The following is a 7,328-nucleotide window of genomic DNA, read 5'->3' as shown; positions in this document are numbered from 1 at the left end:
TCGCCCTCACAGCAGCTTGGTTTGCGGTGTACAGCGCGTAACAACCCTGACCTTTTACCCGGTCTAGTGTGGTCCGTCGCGAGTTTAGATCCTGACCCGAAGTTTGGTGTGGATTTGTAGCATATGCATGCGATCCAGGGTTTCCTTGGAACGACGCACGGCGATTCAGCTGGTGATAGAGAGCGTTGCATGTTCTTTTCAAGTTTGTTGAGCTTCCATTGCGAGATGCTGGTTCGAGGTTGCTGTCCCCGCTTGTTGTGCGTGTCTTACCATGCCTTTCCTTGTGCTTTCGGGCGGCTTCTGCGCATGGTAGCATTCGGCGTGTTTGTGTGTGACAGGGCATGCCGTGTGAACGCCTCCCATCGTGCGAACGCGACACATGCTCGCATGCGCGTGTGACCCCCTGCCCATGCACGCGCGCGGGTTTTGTGACTGCTGCTCACGCGGGCGCGCTCCCGGCCGACCCGTGCTTGTCCGGGCGGTGTTGAGTGTGAGTACCTAAGCACCAGCGGCGTCGCTGCCTGCCCCGTCCTCAGCTCGTTATGCGGCGTCTCCGGCGGGCATGCGCCCGGCTCCCCACACCCGTCCTCGCCTGCGCGTCATCGCCGCGGCCGCCGCATCCGCGATGCTGGCCGGATTGGACCACCGCGCGCCGTCCCGTTCCTTTCGTCGCAATACATACGTGAGGTGATTAGTTACCGTCCTGTCGTGTCCCCACCCCGGACAAGGCGGCCGCCCGGCCTCTGGCGGCACGCATCGGACTACGCGCCCTCCCGCTCGCACCGGCTGGTGAGCGCCTGTCAGCGTGGACAATCGCAGCTGTTCGGGCGCCGGACAGCGCCGTCGTGCCGGCGCTCTGGTCTAAATGGCGCAAGTCGTCGCGACGCGTTACTCATTTAAGGCTGTCCCCGGCTCGGCATTGTGCTCTTGCAGGTCGATTTTGGTTCGTCCGCGGGTAATTCACGGTGAAGAGCGTTGGGCCGTTTTGTGGACGGTTGTTGCAGTTCGTAAATGAGCGTTTGGATTGCGACACGTGCCAGTGATCGAAAGAATGAGACACGTTCTCAGCGCACCTTTCCGCGTGAGCCCCGACAAGAGGGCCGGTGCGTGCGCTGGGCGGGTCCGCTCGTGTTGCTCCGTGTCCGGGGGCGGGGACGGGCGTGCGGCGCGCCGGGGCAGCGAGGCACATCCGTCAGCACGCGCAGCCATTCGCCGTTGGCTCGCGCCTGATCCGATCCTATCTAATGATCCCGACTAATGTTATCGGCGGCGAGTGCCGTCGGCGGCGCTGCCGGATCCTCGGAGCCGAGCCGCAGCCGGAGTGGCTCCGAAGCCGCCAATCAACGCAACAGCCCACCGCGGCGCCGTGCCGACGCTAGCGCGCCCATGAACGCACGATTAATAACCACAAATCACGTGCCGCGTCAGTCCGCAGTGGGGAGGGGTGCGACGCCGCGACCGCGGGCCGTTCGTATTACGCGGCTGCGCTGCTGACGGATGGGGAGTGGGGCCAGCATTAGGCTGCGACAGTAATCGTTGTTATGCATCGACGCATCTCCTGCCTCGGACATTAGTGTTGCAGGGTCTCGCGCCGGCCGTGATTGGGCCAGTGAGATATGCATGTATGCATTGCGCCCGGTTCGAACGCGGATACCGGAGTGCGGAGTCCGATTCGCCATCCATCGCGGCGATTACCCGACGCTACGCGCCGTGGTGAGCAGATAAAAGCAGGAATGGCACTCCCTGCCCCTGTGTCGGTGGGGGGTGCGGCGGTGCGTCCCTCTGATGTAGAGCCAGGTGTATGCAGAGGAAGAAGGAATAAGAACATGTTTTATATGTGTCAGCCGACGGAAGGCACTTTTGGTATTGCATTTCTATGATTCGGGTGGATCGCTGGGGAGGGGAAGGGTCGCTGGCATTGCTCGTCTTTGTCGGCTGCTAGGAGGCGGGTCGAATACCATTCGTCAGAACGGCGCCAAATTGGCTGGCAAATGGGCGCCAATCACTCTCGGATATTATCGTCCGCCCCCGCCCCCTCCCACACCCCCGCACCGCCAGCCGTGATGGGCGCCGCCCATGTGTTAGCGCAGCCCGCCGGCGAGCTGGATGTGGGGCGGCGAGGAGCACGGAAATCTCGGGCCACGTGGAGAGTATCCGGCCAGCGAGCGGCCGGCCAGTCCCCGGCGGCACGGCGCCGTCGCCAGCCCGGCTCGCACCGGCAGCTGGGAGGCAGCCGGTCGGCAGACGTGCCCTCTGCACCCGCTGCCGGCGCCGCGCGCGCAGCCGGCCTCGTTACCGGTCATTTCTATTCGGGCCGGTGGCGGCGGCGGCGGCGCCGTCTGTCGTCCGCGGGACCGACAGACGGCCGGCCCTCGGGGACCGATCGGACCGAATTGAGGAGCGCCGGTGCCGGCCGGCCGGCACGGCGCGTGCTTACATTAGCCGCCGGCCGACGGTGCGCACGGAAAAACGGACCGAGATGGCGCAGCGAGCGACGCGCTGGTCGTGGCGGCAGGCCGGGCCGCCGCTGGATGGAGGCGTTCGGATTGAGCGGACTGGATGCGCCGTTTCTCCGGCGGCGCACGTTGCGACAGGTGATGTGGGACCGCGCTGCGAAGACCCGGGTTCCGGTTTGCCCGTGCTGTTCCGCATAAAACTTCCCGCCACGAGGTTTTTCGTGTATCGGGAGGCGCGCATCTGTCGGTGCGTACGCCGTATACACAGAGGACGAATTTTAGTCTGTTGAGTTCCGCCTACTTGCAGGAAACCAGAGACTGGCGTTTTGGTACAGTGGGCCGTCACAGGCTGACCCCTGTGCTGTTCAGATAGGTGACGGACGGACATCGCGTGTACGAAAAGCCACCAGACAGCACCTGTAGACAGCAGACCGACAGCACTTGTACTGTAGGTCACACACTGGCAATGCTGGCAACGTCTAACGGCTGAGCGGCTGCCCCGGTCTGCCGCCAGTGCTCTGTGGCTCTTGTGCGGCAGTGTGAGTAGCCTGTGCCGCGCCGCAAACACCCGCGGCTGCCCCTCGGCTGTCTCCTCACGTCCGCCCCGAACGGGACGCCACAGCGGGCCCATCCGTCCTCATTGATGGCCCTGTCTTGTTCGCCTGGGCGCAAAATGACCTTAGAAGTCGGCGCGCCCTAAAACCTCAATCATCATCATCATGTCTCGTTTGCCATGCCACAAAGGCGCCGTCAGCAGCCGCCTCGGAGCACCGCGGAAGCCGCACCGGAGCCGCACCGGAGCCTCCCCGGAGCAGCGCGAAAGCCTCTTCGGAGGAGCCGCAGGAGCCATCCCGGAGTCGGCTGGGGCCAGTGCCGCCCGGAGACGAGTCTTGCGTCGTTGCTGATGACCCGGTCGTGTTTCAGGTACTTCCCGCCGCAGGGCGGACCGCCGCCAGGCTTCCGGCCGCCGGGTCCGGGCTTTCCGCCGGCGCACCGGCCGTTCTGAGCGCCGCTCCAGACCGCACAGGACCGCCGGCCGCGCACGGGACCGGACCAGCCCGGCGACACCGGCGGACACCCCCAGCCGGCGAAGGAGGGGGGCCGTTTTGGTGCGGCGCGGCCGGGGTGCCCCCTCCCACCGCCCGGGCGAAAGGCTGAGCTCTAGCCCTGGGGCGCGCGTTGCGGCCCGCTGCGGACGGCGCGCCGTCTGTGTGTGAGAGACTGGAGAGCTGGCCGTGGTCCGCGCTCGGTGGTGCGAGCTCAGCTCACGTCCGCGCTCGGTGGTGCGAGCTCAGCTCACGTCCGCGCTCGGTGGTGCCAGCTCGTGCTCACGTTCGCGCTCGGTGGTGTGAGCTCAGCTCACGTCTGCGCTCGGTGGTGCGAGCTCACACTCACGTCCACGCTCGGTTGTGCGAGCTAACGCTCGTGTCCGCGCTCGGTGGTGCGAGCTCCGCGCGCGTCCGCACCCGTCCCTGGCTCCATCAGGCCGTTGTTTTTATACGAAGCCATGTTTCTGAGTGTGTGTGTGGTACGCCAGTCACCATTTGCGACGTCGTGTTGTCGAAGCCGTCTTGTTTTCTTTGTTCTGTCGGCGTCCATAGCCATGGCGGTCAGGAGACTGACTTGCAACGAGCGGCGCACGATCTGGTGCCCCAGCACCAGATCGTTTGGTTTGGAGACGTGTAATGGTTTGGTATCGCCGGCCATCCCACGTGCCGCGGCTGTCGCTGAGGGCGCTTTGGTGTATCGTCCGCCATCTGCGGTGGAATACATATTGTACGATCGTAGAGGACTCGTGCCAGAGCTGGGTGGTGAAAGGCACTGTGACGGGAAAAGCCGCCACTTTTCCACGCTTCGGTCTCCATCTGTGGTGTTGTTTTGTGCGGCCGAAGAGTGGTTCCAGTGGAGTCCGCAGGCGCGAAATTGTGTCTGGTCCCCTGTCACGTCTGATAAAGGCAGAAAAATGCCCTAAGTTCCTTTTTTCTATATCAGTTGGAGTTCTCAGTATGGCCATAAATGGACTTCAGTTTATCAGAAGGTACTGGTTAAAAGATGCTACAAGCGTCGGACATATTGACAGGACTCGACGCCTGAAGCTATGTTCATGAGCCATGAGTAAACATGATAGCGTTGTTTAACCAGTTCACAAAGATGGTTTTGCAAAATAATGGTGGGGGAGGGGCCTGGTGGAAAAGGGGACAATGGCTAAACCTACCCTGAACATACGGACGGAAACGGGTTTCTCCCAGGATTCGACCCACTGTTCGAAGTCGGAGGGGGGACTGAGGCCTGGAGCCCTCCCCAGCTGAAAAGGAAACCATGTTATTTTCTCTGAGCATCGAAGTCGAATATTGTCAGAATGAGAACTCCCAGCTCCTAATCCGTGCCACGCTTCAGTACAGCAGCGCTCCACTATTTCCAAGTCTCGCACGTTTGTCTGGTGCCGAGTGGGTCGGCGTGCCCTGACCGTGCGGACAGAGACGGGCCAATCCCACGTGCGTCCCTGGTCCAGCTTGGCACGGCGCCACGCTGGCGTGTGCCTGGTGCAGCTCTTGTAGGTGCTGTGTGGTTGGTGACTGTTGGCAGAGGGCCCCGACCCGGTGGTGACCTCGACGCGATCGCATAATGGCGCCGACTCCGACTTTCTCTTCAATTTCGTCTCTCGTCCTCCCAGAGGACAGCTCTGAGTTATCAGACACATCCGGACGTCTGCGTCCTGAATCCCCGCGTGATTGGAATACGCTGCTTGTTTTCTGACCACACGACTTACGGCCAATGGCGGAGGAAACAAAGGGATTTAGATCATCTCAACGGGACTGGATTAAACGCCCCCCCCCCCCCCCCCCCCGGGCGTAGGGATACTCCTCAACGAAAGTTGACCTGATCACATAAACAGATTAGATGGGCTTTTTATTGCTGTTCGTTAACTGTTTCCTTGTGATGCATTATTGCTCACACATTTGAAGCCTTAAGAGGTGGAATTAAAAATGTGGCCTGCAGTGAAATGGCGATGACAGTGGCATGGTCTTAGTATCTTGAATGTAGTTGGGGACATACGATTCCAGGAAACAAGGTAATTTGAGTTTAAATTGGATATGAAGTGGTGTTAGACGGTGCGTGAAGCTCAAACACACAGCAGGCGACAGGAAGCATTCATTTTCTTCGCTTGGTAAGCCCTTGAATGTGAAGCTCTCCGTGGGAGGTGAATCACCACGAAGATCCCCCTCATTTCGCCAGGAACTCACAGGAAATGTTGTATGTTTGTGGGACCCAGCACCTCTGTGAAATTAAAGAAGTAAGTTGCAGTGCTCGCGATTCATGTGCAGCAGGGCGACAGCCAGGATGGAAAACAATGCATTCAGACATGCATTGCATGCATACAGTGCAGGCAGTAAGTCCCAAGGGGTTTAATCACAGATTAAGCCCCTTGGTTAAGATTAAGCCGCTCTGCTCCAGATTAATGGGTGTAAAATGGCCATTGCAGCCGACGCGCCCTAAAACCCCAACAAACAACAAAAACCCTTCCAGATCAATACTCTGGCGGCGGGTTCTCGGGCAACGTGCAGGGTGGTGGTTACAAAACCTCAACCATTTCCTGGTGACCGCAGTGGTGTTGGCCGTAGGTATATAAATGCAATGGGCAAATAAATGGTATTGGAGCCCCAGCCTTCACGGAGGTTCCACGACGCTGATCACGGACCTTAAGATACGCTCAAAGACATGCTTTCAGGTGCCTTCAACGGCGTTCGGCGTGCGGTATTGGGTCTTTTATTTGTTTCGCCGCAAATCCTGTTCTGGGATTTCCCCTCATCAAATACTGCTACCAAAGTCCAATGTGATGAAAAGAGAATATCTATAGACCATCACGACTTGATGTCTTGATGTAGTCTTGTCGCCATATTGTTAAAAGACTTGGTGATAGTGAATTACACATCAGGCCAAGCGAGGCTCAGTGCGGCGTCATAACATTGCCGCGTCAGCTGAGTGGAATTTAGCAGCTTTACTGGGCAGGCTCACCCGGTCAGTTACACTTTTGACACGTATGCATGCTTACAACCACTGATCATGGCATCATGAGGCCTTCAGCAACAAACACCGCAGCGATTGGGAGATGTGTTGTGATAATGACAAGATGTTTGCAAGCCATATATCAGATCGGAATGTTCGATTCCATGCGACATCACAACAACATGGAACAACATCACAACCTGACCACCCCAGTTCAATTAACGTAGGAAGCATACAGCAATCGACAGCGAAAAATAAAAGGCGCTGGTTGCAATCAGGCTCAGAGCATCAACCAGGTTCAAGTTCTCGGGCACGACCCCCCCCCCCCCCCCCCCCTCCCCCTCCCCAACCGAGCGAAGGGCATTCAACCAGCCGCCCGTGCTGGTGTTAAACCGAGAGGACGGGCAATGGAGACAGCGGAAGTGCACAGTTAAGTTCATCATGATAAATTTACGTCTTACATGTTTGCATTTCAGGGAACGCTTTGGATACAGCCACCATAAGTGTAAACCGCTCCAGTCATCGATTTTGTTTATTAGAGCGAACAGGCGTTGCCTTTTTAGATAACCGTGGCCTTACCAATCCCAAAGTGGGTCAATTTTTAGGCAGTCTTTCATGCATCCGCGTGCGGTCGCTGGGTATCAGTGCATCCCTGCTTACTAGGCACGTGAAAGAGGGATGCTGCCCAGCCCGGTCGTCATGTTTTCTTAAAACTAAAATTCTTACAAGCACTTATCTTGGGCTTATGCAATTGCCCATAAGAGAAGAGCAACTCCTCCAAGAGCAAAGAGCAAACCGGGCCCAGATCTCGACGACCAGGGGCTGCAGCGGCACAAACTGAGTAATGCTGGTGTATGAGGAAAA

Source organism: Pollicipes pollicipes, unplaced genomic scaffold (assembly GCF_011947565.3).
Source record: "Pollicipes pollicipes isolate AB1234 unplaced genomic scaffold, Ppol_2.1 Scaffold_4002;HRSCAF=4701_pilon_pilon_pilon, whole genome shotgun sequence".
NCBI classification, from domain to species: Eukaryota; Metazoa; Arthropoda; class Thecostraca; order Pollicipedomorpha; family Pollicipedidae; genus Pollicipes; species Pollicipes pollicipes.
The sequence above is the reverse complement of the archived record's forward strand: the minus strand, read 5'-3'. Positions refer to the sequence as shown.